This window comes from Moschus berezovskii, chromosome 9 (assembly GCF_049115385.1).
Source record: "Moschus berezovskii isolate FMDL1 chromosome 9, NW_MosBer_1.0, whole genome shotgun sequence".
NCBI lineage: Eukaryota > Metazoa > Chordata > Mammalia > Artiodactyla > Moschidae > Moschus > Moschus berezovskii.
Window position 1 is genome coordinate 23,372,478 of NC_142468.1, and position 25,654 is coordinate 23,398,131.

General features: G+C 42.6%; 1 protein-coding gene across 10 annotated transcripts in view; it reads right to left on the reverse strand.

Annotated features, from left to right (window-relative positions):
- Positions 1 to 25,654, reverse strand: part of RAD51B (RAD51 paralog B) — a 761,238-nt gene that overhangs the window by 291,045 nt on the left and 444,539 nt on the right. The gene's annotated exons all lie outside the window — the stretch shown is intronic.

Sequence of the window (25,654 nt, forward strand, 5' to 3'; positions counted from 1 at the left end):
CACATTGGTGAGCCGTTTTGGTCCCTCTTCTGAAGAACTAGGCATTTGGTGCCTGGAATATGCATCTGGCCAGACTGTCTTGGTCTGTCCCAAGGGTCAGCTATGGTTTTGTTGCCATCCTGATTGGAGTAGAAATGGAAATTGTCTCCATTCTTAATTGTCCAGCTTTTCAGCTGCACCTCTGTTGCTGTCTCTTGAATGGACCAATGACAGATTATAAATCCTATGCCAATGGCAGCTTAATTGGGGGGCGGAGAGGGCAACAGGATGGCAGGGTCAGGTAAAGAAATGAAGTACTCTATTAGCAAAGACAGCCTGTCCAAGGTCTTTGTGTGTCAACAAGGCTCGTGTGAGTCCCCAGTTTCTCTGCGGTGATGATCTGCAGATATCTGCCAGATATTGTATCTGCCATAATATGTATAAAACATAATAATTATAATATGTAATAATGTATCTGCCAGATATTGCAGTATTCCACTGAGTGCTTGCTAATATTTTCCCTCCTATTTTTTTGTATTGCTTATTTTCATCTGGATGGGTAAGAATCACATATGATAAGTCTTTCAATTAAAATGTCTGGAAATGGTCAAATAATAGCCTGCTCTCTTATGAAACAATATTCATATTTAGGAGCAAGAGTATTTCCTCTTTATTTTATAGGGTATGAGCTTTGGAGTTCAATAGAACTGGGTTCAAGTTCTGACACTGTGAACCTTGGGAAAGTTACTTAAATCTTCAAACTTCATCTATTCATAGGTAAAATAACACCTATCTTATAGAATCATTATGAGAATTGAATGAGATAATCAATAACCAATGCAAGGTATTAAATACAAGGTCTGGCACATGATAAATATCCAGTAAATGTAAGCCATTGTTGTTGCTACTATTTCCTTCAAAAGGGTGTTATATAGGTTAATAAATTATTAATAAAGCATATGCCACATGCTTCAGATATTAGATCTAATAACAACATGAAATCACAATTTTCTACATCAAGATCAGCACCTGATCATTTCTGCCAATCTTAGTCCTTCCTAAGCTTTCTTTAGTTGCAAAGAATTATGTAAAAATCTCAGTAAGAAAAAGATAGTAATTATTTAAAGCAAGGCCAGCAACAAACTGATATTGTTCTGAGAGTACTACATAATTTGTCTACTAGTGAAGAAAATAATGCATCTGCCTATCATAGTCTTTTTAAAAAAGTGAAGCTTCGAGAGATCTAAATATGTAAGCTCTACTTTTTAGGGAATTCTTCTAAAAGATGGCTTGGTGAAAATGACTAAAACACTAGTGATACAGTAACAAGAAAAATAGTTACTGAATACTGACCATGCAGAGCATGTTACTATGTACCCAGGGGAAAAGAGATGAAGGCTTGGTGTGTCTTTTTAGTAAAACATTTACTAAGGTATCCAGACCACTTATTCTCAATTGCATTATTTTTTCCCTGGTCCTACAATGGAAACATGTACTGAGATGATGTTTTTATTATACATAGCTAATAAAAAATGATACCTTGCCAAGCCTAAAAGCAAACTACAGATGTGCCTCCAAAGATACACACCCCCACCACCACTTCCAATGAAAGAGCAGACAGAGAAGAAAACATTTTCACTCTCCAATGACAAAAGAACAAGTGCTTCCATGGTTTTGATAATAATCAACTCCCTTTTTACTATGAGTCTGAAAGCCAAATTGCTGAAGGGATACACAGCAACCAAACTCGGGAGGGTGCTCTTACTGAATTGTTGTGATTTGCTAAGCCTGTGATCAGCAAAATGATAGAATGGAACCTTTCCAAACAGCATCGATTACAGATAATCATGACTTGGGTGGAAGCCTATAGATGTGCTGTCCTCTGAGGCAATCTGGAGTCATGAAAACGACACTCCTAAAATAACTTATCAAATACTATTACATTTTATGAACAGAGTCTTAACACTATCTGCCTTCAGAAAATGAGTTCTGATGCTGACACTTCAGACGGGCTTTCCTGCGGCTTTGCTCCGCTGAAAAGATGAAGCCGTCTCACACTTGGTACTGAATTGGTGCAAGAGTGCTGTGTACATGATGAGGTTGAGGAGTTTGGAGTCAGACACATCTGAGTTCAGATCCTGGATTCCACCACTTACTGTGTGATGATGGGCAAGTGTCACAACTTCTCCGGGTATAATTCTTAATTCACAGAGTTCGGGAGATTAAGGTGAATAATGCACATAAAGTCCTGAGGATAGTGCCTGGCCAGTTAAACGTTAACTTCCATCATTGTCTTTAGTTACCTTTTGCTGACTTTATACCTGGCTTGTTTAGACAGAAACCTGTGCCTGATTCCCTTTTGTACACTATATAGTACACGGCTGACAAGGAACAAACGTTGGCTGGTGATATGCTAAAAAAGCAATACAAATTTAAATGAAAGAGCACACTATTTTTGCCATTTCTCTAAAAATATGACTTGTTGAAAATATATAACATTCCCTCTTCCTGCTACTACCATCAATTCAATTTCAAATCCAAAAGCTAGAGTGAGACTCTTGAACTAAGGAGAAATTTTGCTTTTAGGTTTTTTTTTTTTATGGTTGTAATTACATCTTTACATCTGAAGCCAGGAGGAAATGGAATTCAGCTTAAAGTCTACTCTTCAGACCAGAGAAGATGACCTACTTACTGGGAGAAATAGGCAGCTCTATACAATGTATAAGGTAACTACTAACTAAACTCCATTCAGCGTTAAATAAGGAGAGATCAATTTCTCCCCAGATTTCCTTGCGATGACAGCTGGTTATAGGATGTTTCAGGTACACAGGAAAGGAAATGATTCTCAAATCATGTCACGTACACCTAGAGTCTCATTGTGAGTGCTCCCCTCCCCAGGCAAAATAGAGGGGTTTCATAAGTTTGCCCTTGGGTTCTAAGTTTCCCTTGCATCACCCAACTTCTCTAAATGCATCCTATTCAATCCTTGTATGTACTGAAGTTGAACAGTTAAGCTCAATTCAAGGGAACAATGAAGCTTTCTAAGGAAGAAGTTTCAGAGTAAAGATTTATAAAAAACCTAATAGCCCCTGCCTTCATAGAGAGGAGGACTTCTCTCATAAGCTAGCGAGGAGATGGAAAAACATGAACCATTTAAAGACAAGAAGAACTAATAAGGCAGACAGGTGGGAATGAATGTCATTTTTGTCAGATGGCAGAAGGTCCTGGGGAAGAAAATCCAGCCAACAGACGAACGAAAACATGACTCCCTTCCAGTAAGTAGCAAAAAGGTAGCTTACGAAAGGAAATACCTAGGGATAAGCAGGTAGGACTTCCCAATTGTCACAAGGTAAAGAATCCAAGGCAGGAGATGTAGGTTTGATTTCTCGGTTGAGAAGATCCCTTGGAGAAGGCAATGGCAACCCGCTTCAGTATTCTGGCCTGAAAAATCTCATGGACAGAGGAGCCTGGTGGGCTACTGTCTATGGGATTGCAAAGAGGTGGACATGACTGAGAGACTGAACAACAAAGCAGGTAGGAGAAGTAGGATAAGCTGGTCAGAAGAACCATCAGCCCCCAGGGTCAGGGAACTGGTGAGCCGGAGCCCACTGACCAATTGAGCCTCACCCTCCACCAGTCTCTGTGTCCAGTGCGGACCATCTGCCTTCAGTGGGCACACCTTTCTTCAGCGACACTAGGACAAGACTAATCTAGGCTATACCTACACCCCACTCATGCCTCCCACTCCTGGTCCAGAATAAATTCTGCCTTATGGGGCCTCTGTATGTGTCTAGTTTGTATGTGCCTAACCTGATTCACCCTACACTGAAGTATTAAAGAATTATCTTTGTGGGGCCCTTCATGAGCAGCCACTTAGTATAGTCCAGCCCACTGAGTACTACAAAGCGATGGAGAGAAGAAAGACTGGGACATTGCTGGAGAAATCAGGGTGGGAATTGTCAGGCCTAAAAGTCCAGTCTTTGAAAAAGAGGCTCTTTTTATTTGACTCTTGGGAGGCAACAAAGAGGGATTATGCAGTCAATCAGGAGTAGAATAAGTTGGAATGGGATATCTGGCCCTGTTTGGTCAGCAGAAGAGAGATTCATGATCAATAAGACAATAGCTCAACATCTATAAGTCAGATATTTTTAAGGACCTAAGAATATGGCACATGCCCTCATTTAGCTTTCTGTGCGGGCAGGTGAGAGACAAACTTTTTAATCCCTTCTTTTCAGAGAATGAATTAGAGTCATAGGCCTGAGATTAATAGTTCAGATAAGAAAGGAGGTCGGCAGGCCTCCCTGCCCACTCTTCCTCCCAAGACAGCACTGGGCAGAGGAGAAGAGAGAGAATAACTCTCAGCCCACAGCCACAGACAGGTCCAGGCCTTGGTGCCTGGGTCACCAGAATTTGATCTAATAAAAGTAATGAACAAAGGGTCTAACATCTAGAAATACGTTAAAAGATTATGAAAATGCTACACTGTAACAAGTCCAATCTTGTGGCAAGACAGCTTTCAGACTCTGATGTTAATAAATAACCATAAACCAAGTAAAGCTTCAGCCTCTATGAAAGGGCTAAGCATTTGAGGCAATCCTAGCCAAATTCTGCCAGTCTTTTTAGTGGCTTTCATTGACTTCAGATGCATGTATGTGGCTTGTCATTTCCAAAATCCATAGGAGGCTTGAACACTAAAGCTCTTCATGTTCTTGGTGCAACGAAGTTTGAGAAGTCATCTGGGCTAGAGGGAGCTTCCTTGGTGGCTCAGCTGGTAAAGAACCCGACTGCCAATGCAGGAAACACAAGAGAAACAGGTTCAGTCCCTGAATGGGGACGATCCCCTGGAGTAGGAAATGGAAACCCACTCCGGTGTTCTTACCCGGAAAGCTCCATGGACAGAGGAACCTGGCAGGCTACAGTCCACAGAGTCACAAAGAGTCGGACACAACTGAACACACACACACACACACACTGGTCTAGAGGAATCATGGGGCAACCTCAGGCATGTTGGGGGTGTTTCTATACCCATAAGGACACCAGCTTCCCCCTCCTGCTCACTCTCTGCCAGAAACCTGCTATAATGTAACAGAGAATCAGAGAAGTTTCAAGATCACTTTAACTGAGCCTGAAGAACTAGGTGCAGTGAAGGTCCTGAACTTACAGATCCCAGAAGAGGCAGCCCTCGGGATAACCTGGCCAGCTGGAGAAAGGACCTCAGCTGAGTGAGAAAGAGAGACTTTGGGACTGCTGCTACTGCTGCTGCTAAGTCGCTTCAGTCGTGTCCGACTCTGTGCGACCCCATAGACGGCAGCCCACCAGACTCCCCCGTCCCTGGGATTCTCCAGGCAAGAACACTGGAGTGGGTTGCCATTGCCTTCTCCTCTGCTCTAAAACTGCTTGCCTGATGCCAAATCTAGCACTCTCAAAACGATCAAGCTCTAAACTAAAATGGCATAGAAGTTTTTTTAAAGAATATAAATATATACATATATGGGTATAACCAAGGGCTTCCCAGGTGGCGGTAGTGGTAAAGAACCCACCTGCCAATGCAGGAGACAATAGAGACAGGGTTTTGATCACTGGGTCAGGAAGATCCTCTGGAGGAGGGCATGGCAACCCGCTCCAGGATTCTTGCCTGGAGAATCCCATGGACAAAGGAGTCTGGCGGGCTACAGTCCACAGCATCGCAGAGTTGGACATGACTGAAGCGACTTAGCATGCGTGTGCGCGCGCACACACACACACACACACACACGTATAACCAAATCACACTTTGCTATACACCTGAAACAATACTACTGCTGCTGCTGCTAAGTCGTTTCAGTCATGTCTGACTCTCTGCAACTCCATGGTCAGTACACCAACACAATATTATAAAGCAACTATACTTTGATTAAGAAAAATAAAGGGACTATAGCCAAACTTTTCCCCAAATATGAAAAAAATATGACCGGGCTCTGGTTTGAAGCCCTGTCAAACCAGGGCTCCGGTTTGAAGCCTGTTTTTATTATTTTTATATTAAACAGAACCTATCTGCTTAAGGTGCCCTTTTTAAAGATGTTACTTTTGGTATCTAGAATGATCCGAATTGCCAGGTATGACTGTGACGGAGCCTTACTGTCTAAACACAGGCCTTGATTCAGTCAGAAATCCTGAATTTTCATCCTGACTCGGTTAAGGGTTACTGAATGCCTTGCTCTTAAGGAGACAGAGGGTGGAATTTTCCTGTGAGAAATTGTTAAGGTTCGTTGAGTCCTTTCATCACCAAGGCTTGAGAGAAAGGCCCTGGAGTGGTTTTCACCATCCTTTCCTCTTGCCTCCCAACCATGACAGCGTCTGCCCCAACCGGCCTACTGAATAGGAGCTCAGAGCAAGAGGGAAACTGTGGGGGATGGGGGGAGGTGGGGAGAAGGCCAAAAAGAGAAAGGGGGTGCTCTGAGTACAGCGTGGGAACAGGGTAAGTCCCCCTAAAAGCAGATCTGGAAAGCCATTCTCGCAGACCCAAGCCTCTCCTCTGACTATTCCCCACCCCTCCCTTCCCATCACTTTCAGCTTTGAAAGGAGATATCCAATATTTAAGGAAAAGTCAGACCAAATATTTTGGAGTTTGAGCGTCACAAATCTGGTTTTACTATTCACTGGCTTAGTTTTGCCAAGCTCTGGAAAATTATAAATCATTCCATGATGGGGGAAAAAAGTCATTTTTCTCTAGCTTCAGCCCAGAGAATATCAACTGTCAGCTCTAGAATAAAGAACTGATAGGGTTTTAGTATTCCAGCCTGCCATTTCCATCTTGAAGTTCTGCGTGACAACTGTTCTCTGGGAAAATCTGAAAGGCTATGGGGGATTTTCCTTTAGAAATATTTGTGGTAAAAGGACTAAACTGAACTTTGGCTTGACGAAAAGATTACTGTGTGAGTTAGGAAGCCTGCCTTATTGCTTTGGCTCTGTCACTAACCTGCTGTGCAATTTTGGGAAAGGCTCTGAACCTCTCTGTACCTAAAAGTGAGTCTATATAAGACACGAAGAAAAGAATGTATTATGACTGCAATGGCAGCCCACTACGAAAAAGGTTTCACACCACATCGGCATTAGTGTTGTACTTAATATTTCACCACTATCCTTGGTTCTCATCATGTCTATCCTTAGGAAATCCATCCTGCATAGAACCAATTGGCAGAGTCTGAGGAAGAGAGGAGGGGGGAAAAATAAGGGAGACAACTTTAAATAATTCAGTGTTTATGCTGAGAATATTTTCAACCTTGATAAAATCCACATCTCTAATAGTAGACCTGGGGGTGGGGGGGAATCTCTGTTGTAGATTTCACTGTGACTTTCACAGGTAAAGCTGGTAGGGGAGTCCCTAAAGAAGATACTGGCTCGCTATGAGGCAACAGAGACAGAAGAACAGAGAAGAATCTTCTCATCCTTGCACACATACACATTCAGTCACAAAGGGATTGAGGAGGTACTGCTTACACTCTGTTGCAGCCATTGCCTTGACCACCAAGTTTAGAGAAAATGCATTGAGGTAAGTACCATGTCTGCCATTTGGCCAAAATAAACACACGAGCAAACTGAGCTGCACCACAGGGCGGCTTTCCCCTTGGCCTACTTCTCCTGGGGTGCACTACGAGAGGATGCAGTGGAAACCCTGGGCCGGCAGCTATTGTGCCGCGGACGTAGGCGTGAAGTGCTCGGGTTCCACGGTCGGCTCACTGTTCCACTGGCCCCAGTGGGGCTGAGGTTAACACGTGTTGGTTCCGGGTCTCAGATGGGGCGACAGTTGTAATGAGGCCACAAAGAGCAGGCTGGTGTGCTGTTTCCACCTTCAGCCCAACCTCGGCGGCATCCTGTCAGCGATGTGGGGCCCATTGCAGGAAACAACACGCAGCATTGGTGAACTGCGACAGTGCGTTCGCAGCGGCTTCAAATGGTGCGCACACCAACGGGGTGTGGCTCTGCAGTTAGCACGGGGGCAAAAGAGGCTTCGGAAGCCGGGGCTTGGAAAAGAACAAGGCCAACTGTCAGATGACTCTGAGGTTCCCAGACGTGGAAGAAACCTCCCTCCACTGTACATTTCCTGTGGCCGAGTGGCTTTTGCAGGGTGTTTGTTTGGTTGTCTTCGCCCACGCCCCTACTGCCCACTGAGCCCTACAGAAAGGCAGGGGAGGTGAATTTCCAACACCCGCCTGAGTTTCTGCTGACCTTTTTAGGTGTTTTGTTTCTTGGTGGTGCTTTTATTCACCTGTATGCCTGGGCTCTGGGGATTCCCCTCTCTTTGGTTTGCAAAGAGGATTAGAAAGACAAAGTTTTATGATCAGTCCATCACAGACGGCTGCTATTAACTGATTTCCCCTCCTTAGACTCATCTAAGATCAAGAAAACACTCCTGTTGAGTCACTTGCTCCCTTGGGGGTCAGAAAATGCAGTTCTTGGGGGAGTCCAGCCTGATAAACACTGACCTGGCTACTCTCCAGGCCCCACCATGCTTACAGTGGCTTCGAGGAGGGAGAGGCTAAAGCCCAGAGGGGTCTCTGAGGAACCTCCAAAGCAGGATGAGCCAACACTGGTCTGACTCCTTGTTTCCCTATTTCACAGAGCAAATGGCAGGCTAACCAAGGGCTCTCCAAACTCAGTAAATAGATGTGTGCATTCAACTCTATCTCCAGAGGAAATCTGTGGCATAAAATGGGAGCAGAGGTCACTCACTGTCTGTTCAAAAGGAGGTGAAAAGGTCTGCCTAGGAACAAATTTCCAAGGCAGCAGCCTTATCAGATATGCTCTTGAACAAAAACTATTTATATGACGTCCTCAAGGAAGGGATATTGTGTAAGGTGTTATTTAAAAACAAAAGGTGCAGGGTGGGGTAGTGGCTGGAAGCTGAAGCAATGCTGTCTGTGTCTATACTTAAATATATGATATCAATAAATGCAAACAGTAATCAACTTTGATTAAACAGAGTCAACTTGGGAAAGACACAAGAAGAACAGGCCCAGAATAAATACATTAAAATGGTTAAATATTTACATGGTGAGGAGGAGCAGACTTCCTTCCAAGGCAATGCCACGTAGTGGAGATCTTCCATCATGGCCACTAATAAGCCAACTGCCGATCACATGCTACAGGCTCATAAAATGGATATCCTGGCAGGTCACCCTCAATGCCAGATGACAAATAGGCCCGAGTCTCCCATACCCACTCTGGTGGCTTGGGAACGGCCACCTGAAGCACTGACCTGGGAGGAAACATGAGGTGACGTCAGGCGTCTGTGTTGCTAGAGCGGGTTGGGGGTCACAAGGCTGCTGAACTTGCCCACTGTCGCATGAGTGTGCCCTCCTGAAATTCTCCGTCACTTTAGTTGTTTTCTACCTTCTTGTTCACCTCGCACTTGACATCATTAACTAGTACAATCGCACCATCTTCCACAACATGATACTTTAGATTTTTCAGAGTTTGTTCACAGAATTTTCTCAGTTGACCCTCACTACCTTGTGAGGGAAGCTGAAAAATAACCCAGGCAGCTGCCATGTGTCAGAAGGGTGGGCTCAGCGGTCAGACCTCCTGGGTTTCCATCTCAGTTCCACCACCTACTAGCTGGATAGTTTCAGGTAAGATACTTAGACTCTCTCTGCCTTTCTTTAACTCTGTAACTGAGATAACAATCATACCTATTGTGGGGATAAATGTCTTGGATACAAAGCACTTAAGACAGTGCCTAATATTTGCTGCTGCTAAGTCACTTCAGTCGTGTCCGACTCTGTGCGACCCCATAGACGGAAGCCCACCAGGCTCCCCCATCCCTGGGATTCTCCAGGCAAGAACACTGGAGTGGGTTGCCATTTCCTTCTCCAATGTGTGAAAGTGGAAAGTGAAAAGTGAAAGTGAAGTCGCTCAGTCCAGTCATGTCCGACCCTTAGCGACCCCATGGACTGCAGCCTACCAGGCTCCTCCATCCATGGGATTTTCTAGGCAATAGTACTGGAGTGGCTTGCCATTGCCTAATATTTAGCCGGTGCCTAAAAAACATTAGCTTTTTATTCTATCCACTTCAATTTTCCCAGTGAAAAAAATTGAGGCTTGTGACCTCTATATTCTATCTCTATATTTTTCACAGTTGACTCACTTGGACTATAGACCCCACCCCAAGTGCCCCTGTCTGAAATAACCCCTTTACTCTTCTTTAAGTTTCCACCTTTCTGGGGCCAATTTAAATCTTACCTCTTCCATGAGCTCTTTCCTAACTATGCTAGCTGACACTGATCTCTCGGTTCTGAACACTCCCACCCTAGAATCAGTACCAAGTAATTCAGTATGAGAATTTCCCCCTAGTTATGTCACCCATGTTATTCTTATCTTTTGACCTTCAGTGTAAATGCTATGAGGTTTTATGTGTTTCTAAAGGAGGGGAGGTAGAGGCAGGGAAACCAGCATCTACTGAGCACTTCCTATGTATCAGACCTTGTACCAAGTACTTTACATATATTAGCTCATTTCATCCTCATACCCCAGTGAAGTAAACATTATTATCGTTTGAAGATGAGGAAACTGAGGTTTAGAGAAATTGAGCAATTTTCTGAGACAAAATAGCTAGCACGTGGAAGAGCCAGATTCAAACCAGATCTGTCTGGCCCTCTAGCCTACGCTGGTTCTACCACATAAAAGGCTCTCAACATGAAAACTCACAGCCTTGTGGATCTTTGTCGATTAATTTCTTCAGAGCCAGCCATTTGCTGATATAACACTGACCAAGTTCTGGGCTGTTTAAAGCAAAATCATATGTAAAAGAAAACTGTACAAAATGTTTGAGAATAAGACAAGATTTCAGTGACAGGAAGAAAGCAGTCGACTGTTTGACTGCTGTCTGGTAGAGCTGGAAATATTGAGTCTTCAGGCCAGGGAGGAACCATGCTCTAGCAGAAATGGCGAGAGAAAGGACACAGACTCCTGGAGTCTATTTCTGTTTTGGCCTCTAGCCACTTTGCTAGTATTTTCACTTCTGCTAAAATGCGATGACAAGAGTTTCAGAAGAAAGGCTGCCACATAAGAGCAGAATAAGAACAGGCAGTTAGTTGGTTAAAAGTGGCAGAGCCGCAAACAACACTGAGATTTGGAGCAGGAGTTCACAGCTGGGACAAATTCCACTTGGGCATTTGTCTTTCCAGCTTCACATCAATTCTTAGAGAGCAGCACTGGGTATGGAGCAGTCCTTAAATCTAAATGATGATAATATCTATGTGGTCTTTTTATTTTTTTTACTCTTCACTATTTTTAAAAAGTTATAGTTGATTGACAATGTTGCATTAGTTTCTGATGTACAGCAAAGTGATTCAGTTATATATTAATATATACTTTTTCAGATTCTTTTCCATGACAGTTTATGTTTTTAAATACCCGACAAGGGTTCTCTTTAGTTTACTGAGGATTATTCACATGAGTCATTCAAGAAGCTTGTTATTTTCCTACTTGAAATGATGTTTGCATTTATTTTCAGACTGGTGACTCCATACAATGGTGGTGCTAAGCGAGAAATGACTGATTCGCAATATGTTTTGTTATCAATTCATGAAGTGTATTAGTGCCTCTGAATCCTGGAGGCCCCAGTTTTATGGTGAAGACACAGCTGGGATGGAGGTAGTAGGGAGAGAGGTTTGTTCTGGGTCTTCAAAGTGATCCAGTCAAGAGACTAGGTCTAAAAGACTGGAGCCCTTGGCAGGTTTGTGGATATTCCTGCAACTCTTTAAGGGGCACCATGATCTCTCTGAATAGAAGGAACACAGGACCTGTGGGTAGTGCTATCATTTCCACATTATCTAGAGACCCAGTGAATTCAGAATCCTGGAGCTGTGGGCAAGTCTCGTGGAAGACTTCCTGCTCCCACGAAGGTCTGGAAGGGATCACTGCTGGGAACGGGTGTCCAGGAATGGGAGGACAAGCAAGTTTTCTTCTATCTGGTTATTTACAACACAGTGTTCCTTCTCATGGACTCCTCCTGCCCTCCCCAGGACCACACTGAAATGACTAAATCTGCCTGTTGCTCCAGTGAATCCAGTCAAATAAATAAGTCAATCCTCTTTAAGTTTGTGGTCTCAACTCCTTGTTGGTTTATTGCAAAATTAAAGGGCACACAGAGTAGAACCATCAATCAGTAACCAGCAGAGGAATAAGCTCTTTGTAGAATGTACTGAGAAGCAGGAAAGAAGATGGAAAAAATATGAAAAGAAACCTCATGAAATGGTCATTTGTTAGGAGAACGGTGGGGGGGAAATTCACATTTCACATGCAGCATCATTTTGGAAAAGTCTTATTAAAGGTTTCCTATCTCGCCAGGAGAGCAAGCACAGGAACGCAAACAAAAATCCCTCAAAATGATCTGTCATTTATTAGTGCTGGTTTCTTGTGGGTTTTGCTGTATTCCATAGACACAGCCAGAGATCATGGGGCCAAGAGGCTGGAACAGTGACTCAGCAGGCTCAGAACCAGGGGAAGGAGAGGCAATATGACCTCTGTTTATTATAGAACAAACAAACAAATATAAACTGGCTCCCTTCGCCCTTCACCCCAACCTGACCTTCCCTTAGCCCTCTATTATTTAAAGTAAAAGCACCTAGTACCATGTCTTATTGGGAATTTTTAATAAATGCTATTTGATGAAGGTAGAACCTGAAAAGCAATATATAGTCTAGGGTTGTGTCCCCACTGGGTGCCAAATACCTCACTCAGCACCCTATTAACATAACCTTCTCAGTCCTCATTGCAATCTTATGAGGTAGATGAAATTATTCTTCTACTCTGAGGATTAACATATTTAATAATGTGCCTGTGTGCTTAGTCGCTCAGTTATGTCTGATTCTTTGAGACCCCATGGACTGTAGCTTGCCAGGCTCCTCTGTCCACGGGATTCTCCAGGCAAGAATACTGGAGTGGGTTGCCATGCCCTCTTCCAGGGGATCTTCCTAATCCAGGGATCAAAGCCAGGTCTCCTGCATTGCAGGTAGATTCTTTACATCTGAGCCACCAGGGAAGCCCAATAATGTGCCAAGCTTATAGCAAGCAGCTGCCCAAAATCACTCTTTCAACCAGATATACTAGGTTCAAGCATGGCACCAGGAAGACGACTGTGGCACTCTAAATCCTGATGGAAGAAATGAAATTGGTGGTATTAGAACTAGCATAATGGTAACCCACCAGTCCTAAGTCTACCTTGCACATTATCTACTCCAGATAAGTTTCGTCTCTGGACAACTAATATTCTTGCCCATTTCACAGGAGAGGAAAGCAAGGTGCCAAGAGGTGTAGGTAATTGCTTACACCAATAAAAAGAAGTGCCGTTAGACCATAACACGACTTTGATTCTTACCCTTGGAAAGATGTAGCTTTTGAAATATGATAACTTGTTAATGGGGAAGAATTCTTTATAATATCTCATCTAAATCTCCTTACCACCTAGTGATAAGGTAGGTATTACATCTCTTTCAGCATCAGGAAAACTGAGTAGCCTATAGTTTACAGCATATAAATGGACTCAAACCCAGGTCTTCTGACTTCAGATCCCATGTTCTTTACATTCTTTGATCCTAATGGGGAGGGTAACTTGCAGAGAGGCAGACTGATGGTAAAGAAATAGCAACCATGAAAAAGCTGGGTCTCAGGTCTTTCTGTGGAGAAGGCAATGGCACTCCACTCCAGTACTCTTGCCTGGAAAATCCCATGGATGGAGGAGCCTGGTAGGCTGCAGTCCATGGGGTCGCGAAGAGTCAGACATGACTGAGCGACTTCACTTTCACTTTTCATTCTCATGCATTGGAGAAGGAAATGGCAACCCACTCCAGTGTTCTTGCCTGGAGAATCCCAGGGATGGGGGAGCCTGGTGGGCTGCCGTCTATGGGGTCGCACAGGGTCAGATACAACTGAAGTGACTTAGCAGCAGCAGCAGGTCTTTCTGGGTCTCAGGTCTTTCTGAAACAAATATGAGCTGCTTGTGGAGTTGTGAAGCCCAGTACAATGGGATCTTGGCTTTACTTCACTTCTCTACAGAGATGACAATCTATATAGTGTTAGAGCTTCTATGGTCTCTCTGAAAGTAGTCCTCCATTACCAATATGAGGCTCATTATAAGTGCTATTATGGTTTATCAAAGTAGTCCCATTCATAATTCAGCCAAGGAGTTCCCAAGAGAGGACAGAGGAAATAAGAAGCGAGAGAAAGCCATATCTGGGACTAGGTAAGTCCAGGGCAAGACTGAAAGGATGTTAAATAATAAAGTATATAATTATAGCCTTCCACTCCAGGCCTCATGATCTTCTCTCTCTCCTAGGTACCCCACAGCCTTTGTACACTCATCCTTCCCAGTAAAGCAAGAGTGGAACCCTTCCCAGACTTCCTTTCCCTGCCTGCACTACCTTGCAGGGCTTTAAGAGCCCAAGACCCCATCCCTGTACCATCTACCACTGCTCAGATTTGTACAGCTCTCTCTAAAGAACTAAATTTTAAATAAGTCGTTAGTGACTTTGGCTGCAGATCTTCATGTTACCAGATAGAGCCCCTGCTGCTACTGCTGCTAAGTCGCTTCAGTCGTGTCCGACTCTGTGTGACCCCATAGATGGAAGCCCACCAGGCTCCCCCGTCCTCGGGATTCTCTAGGCAAGAACACTGGAGTGGGTTGCCATCTCCTTCTCCAATGCATGAAAGTGAAAAGTGAAAGTGAAGTCGCTCAGTCATGTCTGACTCTTCGCAACCCCATGGACTGCAGCCCACCAGGCTCCTCCGTCCATGGGACTCTCCAGGCAAGAGTACTGGAGTGGGGTGCCATCGCCTTCTCCAGATAGGGCCCCTAGTCATGTATCTAACCTGCTGCTCTAAAACAATGACACTGAAGTGGTACAGGAGGGTCTTGAATCTTCAAGTTCCAGGTTAATTCCTCTACACATTCTTTCCCTGCCTCTTCTGAAACAGAAAATCTGGCTCTACATCTGACTGACAGATTTCCCCCAGATATCTGAAGCATAGCTGAAATATAAACTGAATATCTGACAAAATAATATTATTCAAGTAATTTATTAATTATTAAAATTTAAAATGTTAATAAATTGGTTATTAAATACTAACTATGGTCAGAACAAAAAGATAAGACTGCTATTTTCCTGTTAAAAACGGGAAGCAATATGAGCAGATGAGCAAACTAGAATGAAAGGGAGCAAATAAATAATCCCTGTCATGCAGGAGTCTAGAAGATGGGGCAACATGACTTCTCACTGGGGGACTCAGGGAAAGTGTCATTTGATCTGGGCCTTGAAAGACAGGCATCATTTGGTCGTTGAAAGTTATGTGAAAGGTCATTCCAAATGGCAAAAGAGGTCCCAATATTGTGAGAATTTGGATCTGCAGCATATTTCAGAGGGGAGCCTTAAACTGGAATACTAGGAGTCACTCAAAAGGTAATCAGTTTGCATTTCTTTACAGTAACAGACCAGACATTTATATCAGGAATGTATCTGTCTTTAAAATGAGATAGTTGAAAAAATGGAAACAGATCTCCCAGCTAAGAGACACTGGAGAAAACCTCCCTTCTTCATACAACTTCTTAAGCCACATCCTGCCCTTTCAGGGAAGAGATGGGGTCTCCACAGTACCATCCTGCCACGGGGGTTAGTTCCGACAGGAAAGGTTCTTGCAGTGAAAAAACAAACACTGCACGAGAGAGAGAGAGGAGTCAAGGGCACATGTGTGTGCGTTTCAAACTGTAGAGTTCAGTTTCAAACTGTATTTAGAAGCTAAATTCTGCTAAAACACATCAAAGGGTATCAGGCCCCATTACAGAGGAAAGGAAAAGCCCTAATTCATATGCAACAGGGTTTAGGAAAAATCTTTATGAAAGACTTCTTAGCAAACTAGCAGAGTGAAAACTAAAACAAAACAACAACCAAAAAGTCCTCAAATGACTGCATCAGAGACCATTCTGGTAGTTTCCCTTCAATTCCTTCATAGGCAGAAGAGACCCCATTAGATTTCAGAGTTTTCCTACCCTGGAGAAAGAAGGCATTATGAGCCAAAGTAGAGTCCTCTGATTTATTCCACTTCTTAAAAAAATCTATTTTTTTCCTGCCAGTCGCGTTTCAACATGACTGACAAACTTTTCCACTTTTCTGTTTACGTTCTCTAAGCCAAGAGCAAAGCTCAACTATGGTTCAAATAAAAACGTTAATCAATATAACATATAAACATATTGATTTCATGTAAATTTAGTCAGTTATTTAGTAAGTACATGTGAGTCACACAGAAGTCCCCTTGACCCCAACCTAGACTTGGGAATAAGGAAAATAAAATGACCCTCTACGGGTAACCTATGTAATCAGCACTTACTGGCTCAAAACAGAATCACACAATAGAAGGATAGGCTATGTTATCCATAAAATAATGGATCTAGGCAATAATCTTCAGTAGATGATCATTAGGTAACCATAAGGTGAAAAGTTGATAGGGAAGTTAGCAATAGACTGATGAGGCCATCATCCTCTGAATCCACTGATCAATTTAATCATCATTAAAGGTGGTATAACCAAACATTATTCCCTTATGACAATAAAACTGCAAGTACATAGCACAACCCATTCAATTTTTTGCCTAAAAAATCCAAACCCTAATCTAATAACCACTAGTTTATAGGATATGGAAAAACAAGTTAAATGACACCATGACAAAGCCATCAGCCAATCACTAGAAAATACGGCACTCTATATTCAATTTCGCCAATGAATCAATGTCACAAATGAAGCTGCAGGGGGTGTCACAGATTAAAAGAAAGGGAATGCAACAACCAAATACAATCTGTGGACCTTATTTAGATCTTTATTCAAAGTAAACAACTATAAAAGGACATTGTCAAGGCAATCAGGGGCATTTGAATATGGGCTGGGTATTACAGGATTTAATGAATTGTTCATTTTACTAGGTGTGGTAAAGGCACAGCAGTTATGGTTTCAAATGCCCTTATCAATTTAAAGAGGGAGGGTGGATGGAGAAATATGTTCCAGAGACAAAATTAAAAATACATACAAGAGAAGAAGGAAGGAAACATAATAAGGGTACATTTTAGAAGCTCACCATGGATACTTACACTGGCACAACAATGTAAGTGTTAAATATGATTTTAACTAAATATATAAGATATAACCATACAAGAAGGAAGAGAAAATAAGTTTTCAGTGGTCATTTCCGCAGATGTCATCTTCACTGGGAAAATCAAAAATAGTAATTTGAATACACAATTTAGAAATGTGGGAGTAACTAGCAGAATCAGCGAGGAAAGCATGAAACACAATTATGCTATAATGATGTGAAAGTGCCTGCTTCCAGAAAGAAAGAATCAAAGGGCAGAAGTGGATATGGGGTGGGACATGCTGTTTTTCGATATAAGTATTATATGATTATTAGATTTATAAAACAAAATATGTTTCACTCCGATGAAAGACAAAATGTAAATTAAAACATACATCAGAATGATGTGGGGAGGACGTTTGTCAGCCAAAAATTAATATAAAGGATATTGAGAGGCAGAGGACCGAAACAGTCATCTCTTTAAAGATATACAGATGGCCAACAGGCACATGGAAAGATGCTCAACAGTGCTAATTATTAAAGAAATGCAAGTCAAAAGTACAGTGAGGTATCACCTCACACCAGCCACAATGACCATCATCAAAAAGTCTACAAAAAATACGTAGTGGAGTGGGTGTGGAGAGAAGGGAACCCCTCCTCCTGTTGGTGGAAAGGCAAATTGGTACAGCCACTATGGAGAACAGTATGAAGTTTCCTTTAAAAATTAAAAATTAAACATACAATCCAGCAATCCCACTCCTGGGTATATATCTGGAAAAGACTCTAATTCAAAAAGATGCATGCACCCCAATGTTCATGGCAGCACAATTTACAATAGCCAAGACAAGGAAGCAACATAAGTGTTGCCTCACACGCAGTAAAAGGGAATATATTCAATGAAATACTACTCAGCCATAAAAAGAATGAAATAATGCAATTTGCAGCAACATAAATGGATTTAGAGATTATCATACTAAGTGAAGTAAGTCAAACAGAGGAAGACAAATTTCCTATGATATCACTTATATGTGGAATCTTAAAAAAAAATGATGCAAATGAACTTATTTACAAAGCAGAAATTGACTCACAGACATAAATTTATAGTTACCAAAGGGGATCATGGGAAAGAGTGATATTAGGAGTTTGTGATCAGCAGATACAAACTATTATATATAAAATAGATAAAGACCTACTGTACTGAACTAAACTCAATATCTTAGATTAATCTATAATGGAAAAGAATCTGAAAAAGAATATATATACATATACAAGTATTTTGTGTGTGTGTATTACTGAATCACTTTGCTATACACTTGAAACTAATAAAACATTGTAAAGAAACAATACTTCATTAAAAAAAAAAAAAAGGATAGAGAAAGAAACGGTGGCAGTACGGATTCCAAACCCAACTAAAGCTGCCAGGCCCCTGGTATGTGGGACCCCTCCCCTCTCCATGAGCATAGATCACTTGACAAGGAGGGCTGGACTGTGGGGACAGACGCAGCAGGCTAACGGCTCCTGATACCATAACCCTCTGAATCACTTAACCCCTTGATCAATTCCATACTTACCAAGGAATCTGCCAATCACTCGATTTCTCATTTATAATTTGCTTTAAAGGGGAAACATGCTAGCTAGACAGGCATGGCTGTTCAATGCATAAAAGAGCTTTCTTTTTCATCACAAAATGAATAATTTGGCATTCTACTGTCCTAATTCGGTCCCTCTGAGCTCTGGGACCAAGAACAGGCCAGGTCCTCCTGAGTGTGACAAGCTCTGGGTCAAAATGTGGGCCGAGGCCAGATCACCAGATAAAGCCCACCTTGCCAAACTGCCTGACTTTGGCCAGCAGCCTCCTCCTCAGAAGCTGCCCCAGCCACAGTGTCCTTTCAGAACAGGACCCTGAGCACTTTCACAACAACCCAGTGAATCCCTATTATTTCCCTACATAACACTAAACAGTGGAGAGGCAACTGTGTCTGACCACCTCCAGGAAGGTACAGTGGACACGTGCGGCTCTTTTCAAGCAAAGATATTCTTCACCACGCACTTTCAGGACCCCACAGGGCACTGTGAGCAGAAGCTGAAGTACCAAGAGATTTCTAAATACAGGAAATGTTCATAGATATAGTAGTAGAATATTTCAATTTTTATAAAGAAACATAATAATAAATGTTACTGAGTACTTTCAAAGTGCCCTAATAGGACTTTCCTGGTAGTTCAGCTGGTAAAGAATCTGCCTGCAATGCAGGAGGCCCTGGTTCGATTCCTGGGTTGGGGAGATCCCCTGGAGAAAGAAGAAGGCTACCCACTCCAGCATTCTTGGGCTTCCCTGGTGGCTCAGATAGTAAAGAATCTGCCTGCAATGTGGGAGACCTGGGTTTGACCCTGAATTGGGAAGATCCCCTGGAGAAGGGAAGGGCTACCCACTCCAGTAATCTTGTCTGGAGAATTCCATGGACAGAGGAGTCTGGCAGGCTACAGTCCATGGGGTTGTGAAGAGTCAGACACGACTGAGCGACTAATACTACACAGAATAACTCATTCACTCCTCACAAAACCCTGTGGTGTGAAAACATTCTGTTTTTATTTCCATTATTAATTTACAACAGTGGAGAATAAAACAGTGAGGTTGAATAATTTGGCCAGGGTCACATGGCAAGACAAAGCATGGATTCCCACAGGAACCATACAGTTAAAGGGTTTGGATGATGTGAAGTGTCTTGCTGAGACTCATACTGCAAGTGAAGATTAGAGGTGGGAGGAGGCATCTCTCATAAAAGCAGGTGGAAGCTGATGGAACCCTGGAAACAGCACAATCTCCCAAACCCACGGCTGCTGGAGCCAATTCCATTGGCTGCAAATGTGCTGACTCAACACCCAAGTTATATGAAGTCCCTCTGAAGATCACTGGGTGGAGCAGAGCCCCTGTGGCAACTCAAATGAAAAATTCAAAAATCACCCCTGAAATCCAAACAGAATTGATTACAGACCAAAGAAGGGGCTATGGCACATAAAAAATGTTTGCTGTTCCATTTTAAGTTGAAACAAGTATTTACAAAGATAATAAGCATTTGCTTTACTCTCCCTGAAGAAGGCGAATGCAAAGAAAATGGCCACATCAATTTAGGAGAGTCCCAAGGTTCTACAAGCATGCTCTTTTTTCAAACCTCCATTTATTGAGCAGCTACTTTGTGCGAGCAATGAGGCTAACTTTACAAACATCATTATCACCATCCTCCAAACTGCTCAAGTTAATGGATCCCTTGCTATGAGTTTCATATGGATTAGCTTCTTACCACTATCCTATGAGGTAGGCCAGGGTATCATATCCATTTGACATATGAAGAAGGTGAGCTTAGAGAGTTTGTTTAAAAATTGCACAAAGTACTGGGAGAGCCAGACTTGAAGGTAAAGTCCAGACTCCAGATCTACAGGCATGCAAAGCCTTGCCTCATAACCATCAAGTCATGTTGCCTCTCTCTCCCTTCTGATCTTTACAACATACCTCCAAGGTTAGTGCTACAATTCTTACTTTACAGATGAGAAAATTGAGACTCAGAGAGTTTAAATCACTTTCTGAAGACATAGAGCTGGTAAGTCACAAAGCTGGGGTTCAAATTCAGGATCATTTGACTCCAAAGCTCAAGCTTTTCATCACGACACTACATCATCTCTCCTTTTGTTGGGCTGTTAGCTCATTCATACAAGGACTCTGTATCAAGACTTAACTACACACCAGGCACCATTCTAGGCTCTTCAGATACACAGTGACTAAAACAGCTAGAAATCCTTGCCCTTGAGGAGTCTATATTATGACAGACAGTGGAGGCAGACAATGAACAGTAAGTGGTAAAGAATACTGCATGTCCAAGAGTGATCATTTCTAGGGGAGACAAACCAGAGTAAAGGGGATTTAGTACAAGGTGTCGGAACAGGCTGTGATTTTAAGCAAAATGGGCAAGATAGGCTTCATGGGAAAGGAGAAATATGGACTTGAAGGTGCTGAGGCAGCAGGCATGTGAGTATCAGTCAGTTCCCCAACTCCTCACCAGAAATCTTTAAAGAGAAATCCTCTAGCCCTTTAACATCTTATCTCATGTGAAAACACCAAGAAAGCAGAAAAGTTCAAAAGCCAAGAGCCTTTGCTTGGCCTCCTAAATTGCCAAAAATGCATAGTGCAAGGTGACAAGCAAATACGCAGAGCTCATCCACCATTACAGATGGAAATGGGAAGCTTGGGTGACTGTGTAGAGGCAAGGGGGAAAGAGGAGGGGCATATATTTAACCTATAAAGAATGAGCTCCCAAAGTAAGCAGCTTTTTGAGGCAATCTGGGTGATGTCTTCGTCAAGCTCTCAGTCTACAGATGTTAGCATTATACAACTATTCCCATAAAACTGCTCGGCATAGCAGCCAAAGACCAGCTGAACCCCTGTGACCTAAATGTGATATCTCCAGCAAAACCTCCGAGACAAGCTCCATTACACTTTCCAAGAGTTCACAAGGCCTAGGCAATCCTGCTGTAAGAACTTATTACAGGGCTTGGGTCACCCGGGAGTTCAGCCTATGTCTGTGGGAAGTTACAGAGATAATCTCTTAATACAAACAAAAAGAGAATCCCTCTATTAGCAAAATCCTAGGAAGCTATCCCTCTACTCTCAAATTTTGAACAGGAAACACCTAAAGCTAGGCACTCAGTTCTGGTACCTGGCCTCCTCTATGAATGGTCCCTGGTTGAACCGTCTTCCCCTTCCAGTTCACAGGCACTCTTCTTTGACTGTATCTGAGGATACAGCAGTAAGTGTGTGTGTGTGTGTGTGTGCACGTGTGAGTGCGCGTGTGCTCAGTCACTCCAGTCATATTCAACTCTTTGTGACCCGATGGACTATAGTCCGCCAGGCTCCTCTGTCCATCGGATTCTCCAGACAAGAATACTGAATTGAGTTGCCATTTCTTCCTCCAGGGGATCTTCCCAACCCAGGGACTGAACCCATGTTTTTTATGTCTGCCTACATTGGCAGGCGGCTTACCACTAGTGCCACCTGAAAAGCCCCAAGGATACAGCAGTACATATCCTACATTATCTCCTTTGTTGGGTTAGATCACAGGGTAACTCATAAAGGAGGGGAAGTAAAGCAGCAGTTTGGTCATGGAAGTTAAGACTGAAAGTTATTACCAGACTTAACGCTAGTAAAGTCTTACAGACTATTTGAAACTTATTCCTACTTTTGATTTCCTTGTTGACCAATGGGTAAAAAAGAGAGTCGTTTGAGAACAGCTGTTTCAATTGGCAGCTGTGTACGATCAACTGAGCAGCGAAACCCAGGGCCCTGATCCAGGACCTGCGCTCCAGCATCAGATCACACTGCTGTTCATGATGCAGTTTCTGCAAAAGAAATGAGAGTGCAAGCTTAGGAAAAACCAAGAGAGATGGAAATAAATGCAGATTCCATCCCTCACTGAGTAACATGTTATAAGTTCATGGAGCCCCGCTGGGTGATAACAGAGCAGGACTAATAAAACCTCCATCTCCCTGTGGAGGGAGCACCCACGCTAGCGAGGGTCTAGCAACATACAAGAAAACCGGAGATGGGTCGGACATTTCAGATATGATGAGTGACATGAAGGAAACAATACTGTGTGGGGGCTACTGATGGGATGGTCAGGGCAGGCCTGTCTGAGAGAGGGCACTTGGGCAGAGACCTGAGTGGCTCTGGGGCAGCACAGAGTTCAGGGCAGAGAGTCCCAGGCAAAAGATGGGTGCTAAGGTCCTGAGACAGAAACCAACTTGGGGTGCTCTGAGAAGCCAAAGAAGACCCATGTGGCTGAAGGTTAGTGAGAGAGGTGGGCAAGGTAGACTCAGACAGCGTCTGGTAGGCCAGTGTAAAGACTGTGGGTTTGAATTTAAAGGTGGTGGGAGGCCACGAGTGGGTTTAAAGCAGGGGACTGACATGATCTGGTCTATGTTTTAAAGTGTGATGATTCTGAGGAATCAGAACTCCACCTCTGTATCCCCCTTGTGAAATTTTACATTCTATGAAATCCACTTCAGATATTCAAGAAGTTCACTCCCTCTTGTTTGAAAGAGAGGGAGGGAGAGAGGGAGATAGAAAGGAAGGAAAGAAGGAGAAAGGAAAAAATGTATCCACTAAGACTCTTCAGGCTGCTAAGAATTGAGAGAGGTGTAGGCGTCTATGGGGTCGCACAGAGTCGGACACGACTGAAGCGACTTAGCAGCAGCAGTAGGGACTTCAATACAGGGTCTCAAAAACACAGCATAATAGGAGAAAGACCCATTAATTGTGTGGACTGGAGCCAGGGGAGTGCTCTCATAGCCCCATCTTCTCAGGGCGACCAGAGGGTGAGACCTGGGAGGAGAAGGTATCTGATCACACTGTTTCACACTGTTCCAGCATATTCTTAACAGTAGTGATGGCCCTGAAGCAGAATATTTCTAGCTGGCAACACTTTCAAAGAATTTCAGTTCATCCAAGGCAGGATATGGTCTCACTCTATCGTCAAGTCATTATTACATCCCTACTAAATGCAGAGCAGGAATAGAAAAAGATGGAGAAGTGAATACTGTGTAAATTACAGATGCAATGTGCCTTTGAGGATTAGAAAAGCTCATGGGGAAGACAGAAGGAAGGGGGAAAAGAGGCACAGTGGTACAGGGCTACCTTCACATATATGGAGATATTTAGAGACAGAGCTCAGTCCTAGGTCTTTGGCTACCTGGTCCATCTCTGTCTCAGATGAATGCACTCACAAGGCCCATGGTTTATAATTCTAATTGTGACGAGACATGACCGGACATTCTGGAGGAATCTATATCTCCTCCTGTTGCTGCCCCCTAAAAGACAAAGGTCATCCATAAACAGCCACTTGGCTGAATCCACTTCAGTAAACGCAATCTCTTCCAAACCACCATCACTTTCACTTCCCCATGGGGAAGCTACAAAATGTACATGGGAGGAAGTGAGAGTGACCAGCTGGTGATCATTTGTCTTTTTTGGAAATGCACCATCTACATGCGATATATATATGCATACACAGAGGCAAATGGCAGCATGGTGTGTATGGTTGTGAGCGAGCGTGTGTGTACACACATACCTATGCATTCTAACAGCTCGTCCAAGAGAAATAAGCACCATCTCAATATGTCTACGAAGTGTCTAAAGTGATCTCTCCCAGGAAGGGAAGATAAAATTGGTCTGTTTTCTCTGGCCAACAAGGAATGCAATTCTCTCGTTGCTTGCCCACAGAGAAATATTAGAACTCAATCAGAGGCTTTATTTTATATGTTAGTCTCTACCTTCCACTCAAACAATTTCCAATAAAAATGGTCTTTAGGTCACTTGTTTAAAACGACAGCAATTTGTAATGGGAGTTGATAGTCTACACTGAAGTCCCTGGCACATGACTTGACATCTGAAGAGTTCAGTTTTATCTGTGTGAAATGGGAACTATAAAACTGACACTCCTCAGAGCCAGGCCAGCGGGAGTGTGTGCATGAAGCAAACTATTTAATTTATTATGCGAAAGCAACATGAACACAGCAAAAAAAAAAAATGGATATTTTATAATATATTCATACTCAATGTGATTTATATGATCAATCTGATGTTAACTCAGATATATCAGCTGAGTTATAGTCCTCTATTGTCAACGAGAAAGACATGAGACTGAATTCTTGGCCCATGGGTCAACTATTTCAAAGACAATTTTCTCTACTGTGAGGAAGACTTGCCTTCATGGGTCTGCACAGGCACCACATGAGCTCTGGCATGGAAATTACTCCATAAAATGGCTTATATCTAGAAGTGCCGTCTTTTTGATTAGCTTTAATGTTTGCTAAATAATCCTTCAAGTTCTTACTTAATTCTCATCTATTATCGGTTTGGATTTTTATAGCAATCTTTCGAGATACACAGAAAAGTTGTTACTATACTTATTAATATGGTAAAACTGAGATTCAGAGAAATTACTGGAATTGTACTTTCTAAAGGAGGTAGGATTCTAATCCCAAATTTTGACAATGTCCAATTATCATCATCTCTGCAAAAAATCATCATTATCCAGCAAAATATGAATTAAAATGAAACTTTAGCAAAACTGCAGCATCAGAAGGCAAATCAGTGTTTGCCTGAGGCTGTGGGAGGGAACTGACTGCAAGGGAACATGAGGGAACTTTTGGGGGTGATGAAAATGTGGTTTTTAGGTGGACAAGTTTGTCAAAATGCATACACTTTATTGTATATAAATTTAAAAATTTTTTAAAATCTGATGTCAATATAATCTCCCAATTTTACTTTTCCAGAAATAAGATTGCTCTTCATTATTCTCTTTTCTACTGCCTATATCCAAAAGACTATCTCCTTGAATTTCCCTGTGGTAAACAAGTTCTGTCATTACTTCCTTAATGTTAAATGCAATGACATTCTAGGTTTGCACAGGGGAATTTTCTTTTCATATAATACTATTTGTATTTGCCTTACCTTAGTTGCCTAAACTGGGGTATGTTTTTAATATTTGTGGTTGTCACAATGTTTCTGTGATTAGGGCTACTCTAGGGA